The sequence below is a fragment of the Canis lupus genome, chromosome 17 (genome assembly GCF_011100685.1).
Source record: "Canis lupus familiaris isolate Mischka breed German Shepherd chromosome 17, alternate assembly UU_Cfam_GSD_1.0, whole genome shotgun sequence".
Classification (NCBI taxonomy): Eukaryota; Metazoa; Chordata; class Mammalia; order Carnivora; family Canidae; genus Canis; species Canis lupus.
Genome location: NC_049238.1, coordinates 16804638 through 16822989, shown reverse-complemented (window position 1 = coordinate 16822989; position 18352 = coordinate 16804638). Strand labels below are relative to the sequence as shown.

Genomic DNA, 18352 nt, shown 5'->3' with positions numbered 1-18352 from the left:
CCTCTCCTGGGGAGAGGAAGATGCGAGCTCCTCTATCAGCAGCAGGTTGAAGTCACTGTCCTCCTTGTTACCGAGGAAGTGGGTCTGTGGCTTGGCCTCTGATTTTGCTCAGACACTTGAACTATTCATACTCTATTAGACACATATGAAGGAAGGAAATTGGACTTTCTCAGGTTGCAGATGCATCAGCAGGGATGTAGGACTGAAAATTAATTCCCTGACACAGACTGATGAAGACAGCAGTTTCCTGAAATACTGAGATACATTTTATATTTTTTATAACACATGATCTCAATGTTACATATTTTCATATTTTCCCTAGTTCAAAGTGATATTGATATTTTGACAACCGGACCTGGAATATTCTGTTTTCACCACAAAAAAACACCTTTTTTGTTAATTAGTCAAGATGTTATGAAGTTGGTCAGTGTGTCAAGCAATAAAAATACTTTAATGAAATCTATGGATCTTTTAAGGAACACAGAATGTCACTTAACTATAAAGTGCTAGATGAACTGATGCCTTTTTTAGATCTAGAGTTTAGCTATAATTGAAAATTAAAAGTCCCTTCTCTTAGTGTTCTTATGTATTTTTAAAATCTATTTTTTACATGTGATTTTTCCCTTCCCTCCTTTTATAGTAATAGTGTAACCATTGCTTATCCCTTAAGATTCATTCAGGATGCATTTGGTGAGTACCATTCTTAAGTCAACCTTGCTTATTTCTAAATCTGATCTTGTTTTTCATTTTTATTCTTACTGTGGTAAAGTCTCATGAAATCTCTGGTCATTAAGTTTTCCATGTCACTATGATCCATGGCTTCAAGAGTAAGTCCCTTTATTTTTCTGATCCCTTGTCCACTTACTTGAAATAAAGTAGTATCTGCTTGATCTCACGTCTCATTGTTTTGATGAACAAATTGCTGATGTATGTTAGAGAACTTCAAAAACTATGAAATTTTATACAAATTTGTAAGACTGTTGCTATTACTATGTTATATGTGCCCACATGGTGCTTAGTAGCAGAAGCAGTAATCTAATGAAGATGATTAAAATCTATAACAGGGACTAGCATTCAGAAGATCCTCAATGTATTGACTGAAAGAAAGACTGACTGAAGGATTTAATAAAAGTTGGCAGGATTCTCTTGACTGTGCATCAAAGCCCAATAATTGGGATCTTTTTATGCTACAAACACTTGACATCAGAGAGGACTTTTAGAAACCATAAACCATGTTGGAGAAAAAAGGCAGAAACAAAGAATCAACAAGACACAAAGGTTGCAGACATCCTCCAAATGCATCCAAGAACAACTTCCCTTCAGCTCCAGCAGCTGCCTGTGGCAGGGCTGAAGTCAGAGATGAAAAGCAGTAGTTCTTTAAAATGCTGAGTAATTTGGTGATGTGAGGCTTGTAGTCACCTGTAAGCCAGGTCTCTGTGTCTCTCCAGGTTTTAAACAAATTGCTTTGTACAATGAGTCTTGACAGGGATTTGGGCAGATCAGCCAATCTTCCTATAAACGTATGAAGCTGCTCATTGTACCTCCAGTAATGGCTTTTCAGAACTGACTTTGGGGTATGTGTGTGTGTTTGTGCATGTGCACATGCACACACATACATTGTCTTCTGAAAACCAAAGCAATTATAACCATAGGCTACTGTTTCCTTCTTTTTTTTTTTAAGATTTTATTTTATTTATTCATGAGAGACACACACACACAGAGGCAGAGACAGGCAGAGGGAGAAGCAGGCTCCATGAAGGGAGCCCAACACAAGACTGGATCCCAGGACTCCAGGATCTCACCCTGGGCCAAAGGCAGCGCCAAACCGCTGAGCCACCCGAACTGCCCTAGGGTTTTCTGAAAGCAATTCTCTCTACAACCGAATTCATTTTACTTAAGATAAAATCTGGAATGGCAGTTAAACAAAGCACACTGCAGTTGTTGGAACAGTGACCGGTTACTTACATTGTACTTATTGGTGGATAAAATGTGGAGAGAAAACATGGATAAATGAAACACCAGTGACAAAGAAGAGAGGAAGTAACTGAAACAATTCTGACTTTAGACTGTGTTATTTCTGGGTTGAAAGGATCACTGGGAAAACCAATAGGTAAAGGAGGTGGATGGTTGTAGGGGAATCTAGAAAAAAAGGTCCTCCTTTGAGATATTTTCGGATACTAAGGTACTCACTCATTTATTAGAATATGGAGACTTGCAGTGCAGTAGCCAAAGATAGCTTTCAGAGTTCATGACCCCTTCAAGATTCAGTATACATTTACCTGGATCTTTGAGTTTGCTAGTGAGAGTGTAGAGCTTGTTTCCCTCTCTGTCCTATAGGAAGGAGCCATTTGGAAGTTCTCAAAGCAATCTCTTGCATAGAGGCAACTCCTTAATTGTTATTCTCCTTCTCTGTTTAACCTGTTGATATGAAAATAGATATATAAAAACAGTTTTATAGTCTATCCAAATGTGGAGTAAGCTTTCTTGAATCTGCCTGTCTGTTTTTTACTGGGCATGGGGTATCATACTCGGAGATGAATGTAGAATAACAATATAAAAATTAATTCCATGTCTTGAGCTTGAGGAATTAATGTTGTGTTGAGACCTGCGTATATATGGTAGAAAATAAAATAAAAAAGGAAAGCTACAGTAGTATCTATTACAGATATAGTGCACTCTAAGTTACCTAAGGGTTTGTAAGGCTTAGAGTCAGGTATGTGAGGGGAAGCCTGATGGTAGAGACTTCAATTCAGTAAACATGTATCAAATACCTCTCATGTCTCTTCCTAAATACTTAGGACATCAAAATGAGCCCATCGCAGCCCTTGTTTTCTGCTTGCTTATACATTTTTTAGAAAGGATTGGACAAATAGAAAATGAAAGTAATAGTATAGTGAGTAGGAAGGCTATTTTGTTTGTTTGTTTATATGGGGGGATTGGAAATGAAGTTGACCCCAGAAAAAGCCATGCTGCAACATTTTAGCTCTAGTACCATTGCTTTCCTAAATGAAAGGTCCAAATAGCCCAGTATTTTCCATACTGAAAGTTAGGAAAGAGATGGGCTAGGTCAGCTCAATCTGATAACTGACTTGGTTTTCTCTCCATGTGCTCTTTTTTTTTTTTTTTTTTTTTTGACATCTCACTCTTATGGGTTAGAACATTCTGGAATGCAGTTTCACCACAATGCTCTTTCTATTATTACTCAAAGGACCTTTTGCTCAGAGAGGGCAGGAATTGGAAAGGACAAGTTTGGAAATCTTACTGGTATGAGAACCAAGACCTGCGATTTCTCTTCATTTTCTTCTCCTTGACATGCCAACAAAGTATTATTAAGCACTATTTCTCAGAGAAGTGAGAAATCATGCTTGGCTTGTATATCAGGAAAGACTTCACAGAGTAGTTGGAATTTGAAAAGAAATCTAAATACAGCTTAAGATTTTCATGGGAGACAGAGTGGAGAGAAGACATTTAACTTGCAGAGAAAATGAATGGAGATACAAAGATAAAATAATGTGAAACATTACAGGGATAGTGTGTGATTTTGTGGGAGCTTAACTATGTATTGATGAAAAAAATGAAGTAAATTCTGGAATGTAGGTGTCAACCATGTTTTGCACAATTTTAAATGCTAAAATGTGTGTAAAATCCAGTAGACAGGGAGAGAGTCATGGAGGTTTTGTTGAAGTTAGTAATGTGGTTGAAGTTTATCTTCACAAAATTAGTATGACTGTCATACGTGAATTATCTAGACTAAGGCAAGTAGGTATTAGAGAAACCAATTAATGAGCTATTAAAAGAGCCAAAGCAAAATATAATAAAAATCTAATTAATTCGATGGCAATGGGCAGGGAGAGGAGTGGGTGAATGAGATGAATATCATGAAGGTAGAATTATGCATGACTTGGCATGTGGATTTAGAATATAGTGAATGGCTCCAATGAATATAAAGAAAAATGGAAGGGTAAGTCAATATGACTCCAGAAACTGGTTGTTTAGGAACAAGAGAGTGCCATTATTGGAAACTAGATAATCAGGAGGAGAAGCTGGTTGTTCCAAACGATGGATACACAGCCCTACGGAGGACTAGATGTTTTTAGGAACATGGGTGTACTCCTTGCGAGGCCCTATTTTAGAGTGATCAATTTGGTGGGAGTGAGAGGATGGACTGAAAGAGGTAAATGCTATGAATAGCAGTTGGTTTATCATTATTAGAAGCTTCAAAAGAACCATCACAAAATGGCAGGATACATAACTAGGAAATAGTGGGCATCACAATAAAAAATGATGATTTGTGAGTCTGTAACTACACAGACTTTATGTCTAGCAAATGGTTATGCCCACTGATTTTTAAGAAAAATTTTCAGGGGCATAGAACCCACATAATTTACATATGGAAGGCAGTTTTCACCAAAAGGGGAAAAAAAAAAAAAAAGCAGTCCTTACTAATCCTTCTGGAAGGCACACACATATCCACAGGAGAGGAGGGGAGAACTCCATGTATTTTCATTGAGGGCCCCCCATAGTCAAAGGATAAAGACAAGAAAGACACATATTGATAAAGAAATTTTAATAACTGGAAGGAAAGGATAACACTTTTCAGCTTACAGAACTTGAGTACAATTACCTGACATCTATTTTTTAAGAAAGAGAAGGAAATTTAATTGAATGCACAGTTAGACATCTATCAAAATGAATTTTCTTTAAAAACCTCATATAACAATATCCCATTTCTCTCTCAGCATAATGATTTCTTACCAACAAAGCCTGTCAGTGTTTCCTAGAAGCAATATTGAAGTGACTTCTTGCTGGAAATTCAGCAAATGAACTTTTTCTGCTCCTAGAATCTCTGTCCTCATTAGGCTAGTTAGAAATTCGCCCGGGGCTCCCAGCCCTTCTTCTCTCTGACGGATGCTAAGTGTAGAGGAGCTAATGGACACTTTAACTGTTAGGGGGCTTTCGATTCAATCCCTTGCAGCCTGGCAGCTCATTCCAAGTCCTTTCAGAGGAGCTGCAATCATATGCTCAAATATGATGGTTAAATATGGGCTGGAAGGGAAATAGCATTTTTACCCCTCTTCACTAGAGATACTTGTTAAAAACAGGAAGCCATTCCTGAACTTTTCCAACTGGCTGGAACCCTTACCCATTCAAGAGTTACCTCCCACTGGATGTCCTTGTAGCAATTTCCTCCTTGTAAGGAGAAAAGGGGGGAAAGAAGGCCTTTCTCTAGTCCCATCAATGTTGACATGGCCTCCTCCTATGGGCCATAATGTCATATATCTCTTCTTTAAAAAACCATCTAGTAGCAATTGTTAATAAAACAAAACACTCTTAAAACAGTTTGAATTTCAAAGAAAGGAAAACTGACAAGTACCCTGTGAACCTGAATCATGTTTCCAGATAAATGTGTATTATCTGAATAGGTGTAATTAGTAGTTTTTCCAGTTACCTTATCTTTCTCTGACCACCCCTCCACACCCTTCTTGCCCCAATATCAGCACCGATAAATGGTCCGTGATTGTTCTCTGATTGTCTGTGTCCCCTGCTTCAGCATTTATTTGGAAGGATTTTAAGCGTTTGTTTCTTTCCTTCCACTTCTTAGTTCTCCCCCAACAAGCCTGGCACTGAAACTCCATTTTGCAATTCTTGATTGGATTCTTAATCTACAGGTTAAATTTGGTTTGGGGAACATTGTCTTGATGTTTCAGATGGTTTAGATTCAATAATCCACAAATGTCTAGACATTCAAATGAGGTCAGGAAAAAAAAATCTATTCTTTGAAATTTATTTAGCAATTTCAGACATCGATTTGGAAAATGTGTCTTCCGCAGGCAACTGAAAGAGAAATTTGTACTGGTTCTAAATATGAATCAAAGTGGCAAGACCCAGACTGTCTTATCTTTCTAAATGTAAGCCTTTTGGAATCTATAAAGATGCTCCTGTGAATTTGGCTGGTGCTGAAGTGTCAAGGCACAATTTATCCAAAATGACTGCCATTGCTAGGAGTCCAGAGCTGAATGTAAAGAGGCACTGTCTTGCCGAAGCATTGGAGTTCAAAATTCAATATTGATAGGATTGTTTTCTCCAGAATGTTACCTCATGATTTTTTCAAGTCTATTGACTATTTTTTTTTCTTGGAAAAAAATGATATATTTTGTCTGGTGGCTACAGAACTTGATATAAGATCTAGCTCATGTGTCTCCCAAGACTGTATAAAAACTAAAGACTTTTGAATCTGTGGTAATCTATATGCTGCTGCTCTGGCAATAGCATGTCTCATTGTTAACTCTGATGGCATGACCTAACATAATATGACACACACTAGAAGAAGTAATGTGACAAGTGGATCACACAGGCAATGCTGCACATGAAAAATATGACATCTTATCTGAAACCAATCCTGCTTTTAGCAAAGATACTACCTCAAAGGGCACATCACTTTTGTCCACATCCTTCAAGCTTTTTGATAATATGAGATACATGTAAAGACCACATTGGCTATGGGAACAGAAGTAAGCAGTCTTCTGGCAATGACAAAAGTCAATCTTTGTGAGCTGATGTGCTCCAGCAATCAGAGGAGATATAATTAGGCAGTGAGCATAAAGAGGGGCCCCCTCTCTCCTACACTACCAGGTCTCTAAGACTGAGCTATACAACAAAGCAGTCAAGTTATTCCTGAGGAGGATAGTTGAGATAAAGGCTGTTTCTACTTGAGAAAGCATTAATCTGTTCTCCAAAGATTTCATTGCAGAGTTTCAGAACTTGGTCCTAGTTCATTTCCTCATTCAATTTATATAATTCATGTATATATTACATGCATCAGCCAAGGTCCAGTCGGAAAGATAGAAATCACTTTAAGATTTTCAAACAGAAGAAAATTAAGTGTAGGAGCATATTTACAAATTGTTGGAAAGGGCTATAAGGAAATATAGAAAATAGTGGTTGCTACCCAGGGATTAGAAAGCAGAGGAAGTCACTACTTCCTCCTCCCAGGGCTAGAGAAAGAAAAGTGAGAAAGTGGAGGTAATTCCTTATCCCAAGCCCCACATACTTTTGGAGTCCACGTTTTCCCTTTAACTGATACTTCTGTTACTAGGACTTAACCCCAGAATCCAACTGATAAAGGAGTCCAACAGATGTAGTTTCTAGGCTTCCAACCCCATAATACAGAGCAGAGGATATTTGTCAGGTGTGGTGGGGGGTGGAGTGGGGCTTAGTATATGAATACAATATTTGCCATATTATGCTTTAGTTATTGTTAAGAAAGGTAAACAGAGCAAGGAGATGTATACATACAGACACAACAAATTGTGAATGCACTGTAGGTGGGTAAGGTAAATGCTCATTTATTCTCAGCTATCTTCATACATCTGGAACTGGGTAGTAATACCTGATATGCATTTGCATTTAGTGGGATACAGAGGTTGCAGCATTATCTAAAGATACGATATGCTTAGCCACAGTGTACATCAAATGCTTTAATATGGCTTATACTTTAATCCTATTTGCCAAAGGTTTGCAAATCATTTTAGCACTACAGTTCTCAAAGTTTGGATTTGAAATAGTGGGTTAGAACTTATGTTTTATTATTTACTGTCTTATCAACTGAAGCATAATGAATATTGGTTATTTAACTTAAAGATTGACCCTGATGCCCATGGAAGAGAGACACATATTTAATATGTTACTATAAATCTTATAGAACACCACTTTTTTCTTTTTAGAGCAGGAAAGAATAGGAAAAAAACAAATTATGGAAAATTGGAGAATTTATATTTAAGTCTCAAAAAGAATTTCCTTTTTTTTTTTTTTTTTTACATGGCACAGAAATGCCTCATTATATTGATCATCAATGGGAAGTGAGGTGTTCCACTTAGCTGGTTTCTTCACATAAACAAAGACTACGTTTTTAATTTATTTTTAATCATTGGAATATTTTTAGAGTTTATTGTTTTCCTGCATACAAAATTAATACCTGATGCAGCGGTTTGATCAAGATTGCCAACTTAGGCCATTTTTCTACTTCCATTCCTGAAGTGAAAGTGAACTAAGAGGACAGAATAATATTAAGAAATATTACTTCTGTATCACCACTAAAAAATACGGAAGGATTCAAAGCATAAACCTTCTTCATTTCAAAGTGCAAGGTAGGATTATCTTTATTCTGAAGATAACAGAACTTTTTTTTTTTCCCTTTAAAGCAGTGCCACAGTTTTAAGTATTTTGTCAATGATCAAACAGCATGTAAAGTGGTGCATCCAGGATTTAATCCAAGTCTGTTTGTTACTAAAGGCCATGCTCTTTACTTCTCCCTAAATTTATTATCCTAGCTTAAGTCATCAAGTATGATTTAAACTAGGGCTTAAAAAGTGAAAAGAATTTTAACACTCAGAATGACAGAGGTAGGAATACTAAAAGGTGAGAAAAGTTGGAAAACAATTCAAAAGCAAGAAATCACATAACATTTGGAAAGGTATCTACTTTCTCTGGAGTATATGTGGAGCAATAGTGGCAAATAAGGCAGAAGATAATGCATATCAAACTATTATACCCCAAACTAATGAAGGTAGACATGCCTTATGTAGGAGTTGAATGTCATTAAAGCTGACATATCTTTGTAGTCTAGCAATATATGATTGGAATGGAAGTCATTATAAAAGTGGCAAGGCCCATTAAGAGAATTTTTTTGATTGGAGGTGTGTTGTATGGGAAATAAAATCAGGCTTCATTCTGGGGGAATCTTTGAGGAACTAGATAAATGCAACATGAAGGTATATATATGACTGACTTAAATAACACTCATATTACTAATATTATCACATCACATTAATCTAAGAAGTAAGTACACTCTTATTTTCAGAGTAAAATGTAAATCTTTGATATGTTGAGAATGAGGATTACAGGTTACCCAGTAGATTATGCCCAATAAACAATCTGGATTTAGATCCATCAGATAGCTGAGGGCTAGATTTTGGAGTATTTATAGATAAGTGGTCATGTATCCAGTACAAAGTAACTGCCCAGATATTAATCAAACTGAATTGAATTGCATTGAACTAAATTGAATTGAACAGGATCATCAAGTGCAACAGAGAAAAAGTAGTCAAACAATTAGCAGGAAACCGACATAGTTAACTTGCAATGTTACAGAACTACAGGAGGAACAGTAAGGTATTACATGGGCATAAGGCAACTCTGTTGGAATTGGAAAGACATCTCTGGAAATGGCGATAAAGTAGTCAGAATGGTAGCCATAGTTCAAGGAATCGTGGAATGTGTGAGTGATTTTGCTTTAAAAACCTATTTATTGAGAGTCTGCTATAGTAAATACAACAAATAAAATAGTGTGATACTTTCACATGGATGTAGGTGCTTCCAGTTCATAAGGTGGACAACTCTGCCAGGTGCTAATGTAGTACTGAAGTGAATCCAATGGAGAAATTGCCCTTGAGGAGCTTACATTTGTCTTTGAGAGATGGAACAAGTACAAGAGTAGCAAAGTAAAAGTGTCTCAAGAGAAGATAACAATTTCCCCTTTACCCCAGATATTCCTATTCTAGCAACATCTGGTCTTTGTCATCAATTTCTGATGAATTAATGAGAACATAAAATACATTCTTCCTTTGTTAGACTGTAAGCTCTATGAGGTCAGAGACTGTGCCTCCCTTGTTCATGCTGCTTCCTTGGTATCTAGAACATAATTTGGCCCAAGAGTTGCTCAATAAAACATTAAAAAAAGGAATGGATGGATAGATGGATGGATGGATGGATGGATGGATGGATGGAAAGGTGAATGCATTAGTAGATACTAGACCATTGTTCATATGTGAATACTGTTTCACATCAGTGTATTTCTTTTTTAATTGTATTTACCCATTCATATATTTCTATTATTTCAATATTTATTTTGAAAATACGAAAGGTAGTGAAGTACTCAGCAGCTCTCCTGTTTGAAATCTGCCACATTGCATCTCTCAACCTTGTGTCCTTGATTTGTTCCTTCAACAACTTTGGCAGCAGCCAAAGTACCTTAAAAATACAATAAAGGATAGTTAGATTCTTTTGAAAGATAGAAAATGCAATTTTCTTCACTTTCTCAAAATGATATAGCTTTTGAAAATATTAGACTTTTGACCAACTTCTGAATTCAGAGCTAAAGAGTTGCCTTTCAATTACTTCCCATATGAACATAATGTGATTTGATATTGTCACCTGGTTTGGATAAATGGGAAGTTATTTGCAGTTACTGTGAGAGGTACTGAAGGACTCCTTTTGGAGAGTTGATCAGATTTTGCTAGACTTTGAAGTCCTTGGGGTCCCTGCAACCACCCAAGTACATCAAATTATTTGAGGGAGATGAGAAAACTTGTTTTGATTAAACTGAGACCATTCTCCGACTTTCTAAGCCCTCAGACAAGTTAGGAACTAATGCACACTGCACATGTCTCTTTCTGAAATGTTCTCCACCTTAGCTTTTATATGAGACTGAAATCACAGCTCTAAAATACATGAAGAAATCTGGGGATTCTGTAGAAACAGGAGTGGTGTGACATAAATATCAGGAAGGCATCTTATTTCATAAATGTTCCGGTGAATTTCTGCTATTTTGTGAAGCTGGGCTCTGCATTTCTTTCAAAATCAGTCAGGAAGCCTTTTGAGATGACTTCATTAGAAACTAATATGCCTGCAGACCAAAGAGGCCATACCCCCATAGATCAGATTATATGTTTAAGGATTGTTGTCCTTTAAAATTATATTATAAATACATGGCTAAATGTGTGCGTATTTACATTGGTGTTAGGTGTTAATCGGCTTCGTGTGAGAAGGGACATTGAGCTCATTCTCGGGAACTTTTGTGTAGGAATGCCAGATAGTCCTCTATCTAGGGAAGTGCATGGTAAATAAAGGGCAGAAAACATGATATATCGTGACATGTCAGACTTTTTTTTTCCTAACCATTTCCAGCACTGGAGAAAGGAGAGAAAAGAAAGATATTTGCAGTAAGCATGTGAGTGTTGAAGGCCAAGTGTATTCTAAATAAATAGAAAAATGGCCAGGGTACTCTAGTGATAGAAATAGTACTGGGGAAGAGATCTAAGAAGAGTGAGAAGGGAGAAGGCAGTGAAGCCACATCTGACAGTTCTGTCCAGGAGAATTGCCACAGGAGAAGCAGAGGCATCTGGTTATGTCCATACTTACAGAATTTTCTGTTTACTTTTTATAAAACAGATGGTTCTCTGCTAAGTGAAAATGCTTAGGCTTGATCTCTACACATTCAGAAGCTAATTTATGTCCTTGATATGGAAGAGAATTATGATAAAAGGTTTGAAATTAAATCTGCAATACTTACTGTTGACACCTATTTTTTTTTTTTTTTTTTAGCATATAGCTCATGTCAGGCACTATTCCTTTATACTTATGAACTAATGTAAACCTCAGAACAATTTGATGAGATTACTATTACTACCTTTGTTTTACAGATGAATAAACTAAGAATCAGAAAAGGTAAATAATTTGCCCAAGAATACCCAGGGAATAAAAGGCAGTGTTGGGAATCAAGCCTGGACATTTGTACTCAAGAGTCTGCTAAATCACTGTGCTATGATTTCAGTGTGTTCAATATCTCTGTCTCATATCTTTAATGACAATGAAGTTTAATGACAATGAAGTTTTTATAACAAAATAACTCCTAATAGTTTCATATTATTGTTTGTTAGGAATATGTAATGTTATTTACTCAGTTCTTTCTTTGGTCAACAGTTAGATTGTTTTCCATTTTTGAAAATGCTATGATAAACAAAGCTGTATGAATTTTTATCTTTGCAAACACACCTCCAGGAAAACTCAGTTCTTAGCAGTGAAATGACTGGATCAAAGGATATGCATATTTTTAAGGATTTTGACATATGCTATCATAAATCATTCTCTAGAAAGATTGTCCCAAATTGCATTGTACCATCAGAGACTGAGATGATCAATATCCCTAAACCTTCATCAGAAATGATCATCTTTTCTTTATATCCGATAGTTGCTAATCTCTGTATAACTCAATGTAGTTTCATTTTGAATTTCTGATTGTTAATCAATAAAAGTTGAATATTTTCATGTGTAATGTTAATTAGATCTCCTTTTTTAGGAATTAAGTGATCTCACTGTTGTTTAATTAAGTGATCTCATGTTGTTAACACGATAATATTTTATAAAGTACAGTTATCATCTCTATATTTGAAAATATTGCCCAAGAGATTTAATTTTATACTTTTTAGATATAAAGAAGCTTTTTGAAAATTCACACGGTCAAATGCAACAATATTTTTCTTTAGAGTCTTAGCATTTGTTTAGATGGTTAGAAAACCTTTCTCTAATCTCAATAGTATATAATTGCTCTCATTTTGTATTGTTCTTTACAGAGTTTAAAAAAAGAACAACTATGTGATTTATTTTGATGAATGAGCTGAAGTAGGCAGCTTGCTTTTTGTTTGTTCTCAAATAATTAGCACTTGTCCTGTTTATCAAGTGACTTTTTAGCCACTAGTCATTATGATCACAATTTTTATTCATACTATTAACCTGAATTATTATATTATTAACATATAATATTAATGTATTGAGTAATGTTGAAACATACTTCATTAATTTAGCTGCTAATATGAATCAGTTCTTTTCTTTGAGATATTTATCTTAATTATCATGGTGTTTTTATTTGGCTACTAGAAAATATCTTGTTTTTAATTGTACAAATAATACAGACTTATTGCAGAAACAAATCACACAGTAGAAGAAAAAAGACAGGCCATACTTGCTATTAGGTTTTTACATTAGATCCTTCCATCTCTGTTGGCTGTTGTTTTTGACAGACGTCTTTCAAGATACTGTACATCTGATTTACAATCTATTTTTAAATTCAATCATAGCGGGTTTTTTTTTCTCTCTACCTAGATAAACGTCTTAAAACATCAAGTATAATGACTAAATAGTTTGGCACACACACAAATGTGCTGCAGTTTATTCAACCAATCATAGATTTTCTTACATTTTGTCATTTTCCAGTGTTGCTTTTATGAACAGTAATATAACTTTCATATGTTTAAATCTTTGGGGAAAGATATGCTTGATTGTAAGAAGGTAAAGCATAATTTTTCTTGGGAGTTCTATCAGTTTTCCCTTTTATCCTGCATAACATACCTCAACAAAAGTCCTTTTCCTAAAACACTGTTTTAAATATAGGAATATTTTATTTTCATCGAGGTGCATACATTTGAAACGCCCTGCTTTTGAGATCCTATTTACATACAAGATTGTGTAACCACCATACAAGAGGCTCTATCCTGCCTATGCCACTCAGGACCCTGATTTGTCTCTCAGCTTCCCTGCCTGCCTCCCAATTGTCCTTAGTTGGAAGCCTGGAGTTCTGGGGCTAAAGGATGTCTGTGCTGCCCTCACCTGCATTACTTGAGGAAAGAGGACCTTCCAGCACTACTTTTCTTACTGCCCCCTACCTTTTGAATACTCCTCAAGTGCTTCATGGAGGGACATAGGGATATGTTGGCAAGGTGTTGGATTCCTGCTTGGTGGCTTGCCATTTGTGGATTCTACATTGTCACACCATTTCAGCTCACAGCCTGATGGATAGCCCGATGGTCTATCCCCTTTCTTCCTAATTGGATAAATTTGACATGTAACATTGTGTAAACTTAAGTTGTACACAGTGTTATTTTAATACATTTATATATTTCAATATGGTAGTCATTGTAATAATATTTATCACATTATGTACTTATTGTATAATATTGTCTATGTTAAATAAACTGTATGTTAAATGTCTATGGCTATTTGAACACTTTAAATAAATTTGTATTTTTTTAAAGATTTTATTTATTTATTCATGAAAGACACAGAAAGAGAATCAGAGACACAGGCAGAGGGAGGAGAAGCAGGCTCCATGCAAGGAGCCTGATGTGGGACTCAATCCCAGGAATCTGGGATCAGGCTCTGAGCCAAAGGCAGATGCTCAACCACTGAGCCATCCAGGCATCTCATAAATTTGTATTTTTAAACACAATTAATCTTATCCTACCACCCACCCCTGTCCCCTGGTAACCACCATTGTACTGTTTTTTTTTTTTTACATGTTTAATTTTTAAAGATTGCACATTAAGTGATATGTAGTACTTGTTCTTCTCTGTCTAGCTTATTTTGCATAGCATAATGTGCTCAAGGTCCATCAATGTTGATGCAAATGGCAAGATATTCTCCTTTCTCATGACTTAATAATATCCCATTGTGTATATATACCATATCACTTTTATCCATTCATCCATTGATGGGCATTTGGGTTGTTTCCATATGTTGGCTATTGTGAATAATGCTATAATAAACACGGGGCTGCATATATCATATCTTGTCAAATTCCTATTTTCATTTCCTTTGGCTATATTCCCAGAAATATAATTGTTGGATTGTATGGTAGGTCTATTTTTAATTTTGTTGAGGAACCCTCCCATTGTTTTCCATAGTAGTTGGACTAATTTACATTCCCATCAACAGTGTATAAGGGCTCCTTTTGTTTTTTTTACCACTTTCTTGCCAGCACTTCTTGTCTCTTGTCTTCTTGATGATAAGCCATTCTTTTTTAAGTAAACTCTATGCCCAACATAGGGCTTGAACCCTAGCTTGAGCTAGGCAAGTGCTCCTTGATGATAGCCGTTCTTTTTTTTCTGTTTTTTTTTTGTTTTTTTAATTTTTTTTTATGATAGCCATTCTAACAGATACAAGCTGATATTATATTGTGATTTTTATTTGCATTTCTCTAATGAATATCGATGCATAGCATCTTCTCATGTGACTGTTGGCCATTTTGATGTCCTGATTTATCCCTCCTTAGAAGATTCCTCACCTTTCTGTATTGGCAAAGATAAAAGAAATGGTCTCTTCCTTCCTATAAGAAAGCCACTCTGTTGTTTAGTTCATTTCAGTTTCTTTGTGTCCTTAATCTTCAAATGCTTTTCAAAAACTATGGTATTATAACTTCTTGGACTTGTTTTGGTATTTGGTGTATGCTCTATTGTTTCTTGTAAATTTTCTACATCAGAACCTAGTGCAGGACTTGTAATGTTTCTAATCTTGAAATATAGATCCTTAACTACATCTATCTATCATCTATCATATATATATACACGCACTCACACACATAGAGATATACACCAATACCAAAATATGAAATACAGATATATATATATACATATATATATCTGTAACTATGGGTATAGCTTATTTCTCATTTATAATGCTAGGAACAGTATATTCCCTGATTTCACTGATGATGCTTGCTGTGATTTGTTCTGTTATATGGCTCTTTTAAAAATTTTAGTTGTTGAGTAAATCAATTATACTATGATTTCTTTCTCTAATTGTATTAATCATTTTTATATCTTAAATTCATTTCTTCTTATGTCATAATGTTTACTGTTTTACTCTTTTCTAATTGTAATTAACTTAAACATTTTATAAGCTTAAATAAGAGTATGTAAATCTATAAAATTTCCTCTAGTTATATCTTTTTTTTCATGTCATAAGTTTTGGTAAAGGCTTCTTACATCTCTTAGTGATAAATAGATTTTTATCACTGTTTTACTCACTTTTTGATGAAATAATTACTTATCAGAGTGGTTTTTTCATTTCCTAGTTAACAGCACTAATTACCGTTAGTGCTTCTTTGCATGTAAAGTATTTACAGCTTATAGTTTCATTTTTCTTTACTGAGTAGAATATGACCAGTGTTATTCCTATTCTGAAGACAACTGAAAAGCATGTTTAATTTTGTTTATAAAACATAGATTTTGAACATTTACCAATTAAATCAAGTCTGGTAATTGATTTAAATTCCCTCCATTTTTATTCCTACATGCCACATTTCTCAATGAAAGGAAGTTATAAATATAACTTGATAACCAGATGATTTGGAAAGCAGAGGAAATGGGAGTGGAGCTAACATTCAAACACCTGCCAGAAAATAAGATAAAGTCCTAAACAAGAGGTAGTATCAGTAGAAATGTGACTCAAGTAATAGATAAATCATCAAACCCAAAAGATAAAATACTGATCTTATATTGATATGCACTTTACCTTTTCAAAGTTATTTTGTATGCGTTTTCTCCTATTTGTAACAACTAAATGTTTGTTTAATGCAGTTTCTTTATTTTAGAAGATTTATTTATTTATTTTATTGTTTTAGAGAGTGAACAGGGATAGGGGCAGAGAGAAAGGGAGAAGGAGTCTTAAGCAGACTCCATGCCAAGCACAGAGCCCAATATAAAGCGTGATCCCATAACCCTGAGATCATGACCTGAGATGAAACCAAGAGTAGGATGCTTAACCATTTGCACCATCTAGGCACCCCTGGTTAATATAATTTCTAATTCATAGATATGGAAATTTACAGAAATTAATCAGTTTTCCTGACATCACACTACTTTTAAGTGGCAGAGCCAAGGACTCAGATAATTTTTCTAACCATTAATTGTCTTTATACAACATTGGAATTGTCTGTATACATAGTTTAAAAGGTCTTGCTACTAAATGAATTGGAAAAAAAATTAAAAAGTATAGAAGGCTAGAGGTTAGGTTAATTCAGCAGCTCATCAGACGTCCAGGTTATCTCCAATTTTTCTCCTATTCATTCCCAATAAAGTTAGTTTCTGTTCTTAGACTTATACCCCTACATCCTCAAGACAGCTAGAATGACTACAAGCATCACATTCTCATATTATAACATCCAAAGAACCCCCTTTCCACAATAAAAGCTGTCTCCCTTCCTTGTGTCACCTTTTAAGAGTGAGGAAATCTTCTTAGAATACTCCTCAGGGGATTGAATTGTGTTGCATGACCAATCCTAACTAATTATGGGCAAGGAAAATGAAATTACTGTTATTAATTTATACTTATCAAGATTTAGACCTTGGGACATGAGAGGTTAATTGACTTCTGATCCTAAAAAAAGAAACAGAAAAAGAAAAAAAAGTACAAAATTCTATTGTCAAGACTAAGGCAGAGGAGTGGCTTTGGGTAGATGACAAACAGTGTCTGTGGTACAGATATAAAGATGGGAGATAAGATGAGAGGATGAGCCAAAAAACTATCATGGACCACACATCCTGGGAAATGGGAAAATAGATTATTATTGAGAGAAATATGAAAAGAACAAAGAGATGTCAGTCTTGACAGAAAGATGATAGCTTTGGTTTGGCACAAGTTGGTCAGAGGTGGTATTTTCAAAAGGAATCGCAGGCTCATAGTTAGAAAAATTTGAAGCACACAACAGCAGTCAGAGGACGATATTGAATCTTGAAAACTTCTTTAGAGATACGTTTGTCAATGCCATGGAAGTAAGATTGCTGAGAATGACACTGAAAAGAACAAAGACTGAGCATTAGGATTCATCCCTAATTGAGACTATAAAGACTGAATAAATGAAGAAGGTACAGGTGGAAACAGAGTAGATATTATTTTTAAAAAGCCAATGTCCCTCTACTGCAAACAAAGACTACCAGACTCATCATTGAATTATTAACATCCTCCATCGTTTTTCTTCTCTATAAGCAAATATTTTAAAATTTTTAGATGTTCCATCTCGTGGCTGTACATCATTTATTTAATCATTCCTCTGTTCTGGGATATTTACTTACTTAGAGTTATGTTTTTTTACATCGGCTCCTTTAATCTAGTTTCAGTTTTCTACCTCAGAGTCTGAGCCAAGAGGTATATAGTCCCAGAGCAAGAAAATAAAGATATTTTTAGCAAGACAATTGTCTTGAAAACAATGATTAAGATAGAGAAAAACTGCTTGAAATTCCTTTGGTATATGATGAAATAAGCTTGATCTACTGAGACCATATATTCTCTCAGTTCAGAGTGATACATTTACAGTCACTAAAGCTTAGCCACAAGGTTGGATTCAGGAAGAAGGAGAATGTGATGTAAAGAAAGTAAAAATAAAATCCTATCCTTCTTGTCCTGAAGTATTGTGCAAAGACAAGAAGACAATGGAAGAAAAAGTAGTTGGATCCAATGGGTTTCCCAATATTCTTTATCAGACTTAAACCCACAGAGTTAAAAATGAGACGTATTGATTGAAAAAATGGGGGGTCAGGAGGCAACTCTTCTTCATTTGGTGCTGTACAAATATAAGGAAACCCTGAATAACTAATAGATAAAATTTCTACTCAGAAAGGATTCTGATTTGCTTTCCTAAGCTTCCCATAATCCCTGTGTAGCCTGGACACTGTGGCAGGGGTATGGTGACCCTATAATATAGGCTGAAAATGAACTAATAATGTTGTAGGTTGTATGACAG

General features: G+C 35.3%; 1 long non-coding RNA gene across 3 annotated transcripts in view; it reads right to left on the bottom strand.

Moving 5' to 3' along the window:
* LOC106559880 overlaps nt 1–18352 on the bottom strand; it is a 58333-nt gene that overhangs the window by 6768 nt on the left and 33213 nt on the right. For all 3 annotated transcript variants that reach the window (XR_005371832.1, XR_005371834.1, XR_005371833.1), the window contains exon 5: nt 2280–2418. This is a non-coding gene — a long non-coding RNA (uncharacterized LOC106559880). The remainder of the gene's footprint in view (nt 1–2279; nt 2419–18352) is intronic.